We start from the raw sequence: 2,160 nt of genomic DNA, 5'->3' as shown, positions 1-2,160 counted from the left end.
CTCATTGACAAGGGACAATCCTCATTGACAAGGGGCACTCCTCATTGACAGAGGGCACTCCTCATTGCCAGAGGGCATTCCTCATTGATAGACGGCACTCCTCATTGACAGAGGGCACTCCTCATTGAGAGAGGGCACTCCTCATTGAGAGAGGGCACTACTCTTTGACAGGGGGCACTTCTCATTGACAGGGGGCACACCTCATTGACAGAAGGCACTCCTCATTGATTGGGGGGCAGTCTTCATTGACGGGGGCACTCCTCATTGACAGGGGGCACTCTTCATTGACACGGGGCAATCCTCATTGTCAGGGGGCCCTCCTCATTGACAGGGGGCCATCCTCATTTACAGGGTTACTGCTCATTGACGGGGGGCACTCCATATTGGCGGGTGGGGCACTCCTCATTGATGGGGGGCCCTCCTAATTTGCAGAGGTGGCTCCTCATTGACGGTAGTGATGAGCCACTCCTCATTTACAGGTTCGCTCCTGATTGACAGAGGGCACTCGTCATTGACAGAGGGCATTCCTCATTGACAGGGGGCTCTCCTCATTGACAGGAGGCACTCCTCATTGACAAGGGGCACTGCTCATTGACAAGGGGCACTCCTCATTGAAAGAGGGCACTCCTCATTGAAAGAGGGCACTCCTCATTGACAGAGGGCACTCCTCATTGACAGAGGGCACTCCTCATTGACAGTGGGCACTCCTCATTGACAGGGGGCACTCCTCTTTGACAGTGGGCATTCTTCATTGACAGCGGGCACTCCTCATTCATAGGGTGCCCTCTACATTGACAGGGGACACTCCTCATTGACAGGGGGCACTCTTCATTGACAGGGGGAACCCCTCATTGGCAGGGGTCATTCCGCATTGACAGCAGACACTCCTCATTGAGAGCGGGTACTCCTCATTGACGGGGCATGCACTCCCAATTTATAGGGTCACTCCGAATTTACAGGGGTCACGCCAAATATACAAGGGTCACTGCTCTTTGAAAGGGGGTATTCCTCATTGACAGGGGTCACTACTCATTGGCAGTGGGCACTCCTCCGTGACCGGGGGCACTTCTCATTAAAAGAGGGCACTACTCATTTACGGGGGAGGGGGGGCGGAAGTGGCACACCTCATTGACTGGGGGCACTCCTCATCGACTTGGGGCACTCTTCAAAGATGGGGGGGAGGGGCACTCCTCCTTGACAGGGGGCACTACTCATTGACAGGGGGCTTTCGTCATTGACGAGGGGGGGGGGGCACTGCACATTGATGGGGGGCACTCCTAATTTACAGCGGTCACTCCTCATTGACGGTGGGGCACTCCTCATTTATACTGTCGCTCCTCATTGACGGGGGCAGTCCTCATTGACAGGGGGCACTCCTCATGGACAGGGGGCACTCCTCATGGACAGGGGGCACTCCTCATGGACAGGGGGCACTCCCCATTGACAGGGACCATTCGTCATTGACAGGGGTGCACTGCTCATTTACAGGGTCACTCCTCATTGGCGAGGGCACTCCTCATTGACAGGGGGTACTCCTCATAGATGGAAGGGGTACGCTTCATAGACGACGCGGGGGCACCCTTCATTGAAAGGGGGCACTGCTCCTTGACAGGGTCACTCCTCCTTGACAGGGTCACTCCTCATTAACAGGGAGCACTTCTCATTGGCAGCGGGCACTCCTCATTGATGGCGGGCACTCCTCATTGACAGAGGGCACTCTTCATAAACGGGGGGGGGGAGACTACTCGTTGTCGGGGGGCATTCCTCATTGACAGGGGGCCTTCGTCATTGACGAGGGGGGGGGGCACTGCTCATGGATGAGAGGCACTCCTCACTGACAGAGCGCAGTCCTCATTGACAGAGGGCACTTATCATTGGCAGGGGGCACTCCTCTTTGACATGGGGCACTCCTAATTGACAGGGGGTACTCGTAATGGACAGTGGGCACTTCTCATTGACAAAGGGCACTCTTCATAGACGGGGAGGTTGGAGACTCCTCGTTGTTAGGGGGCACTCCTCAGTGACAGGGTGCATTCGTCATTGCCGAGGGGGTGGTACTGCTCATTGATCGGGGGCACTCCTCATTGACTTGGGGCAGTCCTCATTGACAGGGGGCACTCCGCTATGACGGAGTGCACGCCTCATTGACAGGGGCACTCC

The sequence above is a fragment of the Mustelus asterias genome, unplaced genomic scaffold (genome assembly GCF_964213995.1).
Source record: "Mustelus asterias unplaced genomic scaffold, sMusAst1.hap1.1 HAP1_SCAFFOLD_143, whole genome shotgun sequence".
NCBI lineage: Eukaryota > Metazoa > Chordata > Chondrichthyes > Carcharhiniformes > Triakidae > Mustelus > Mustelus asterias.
This window is presented reverse-complemented; position numbering follows the sequence as displayed.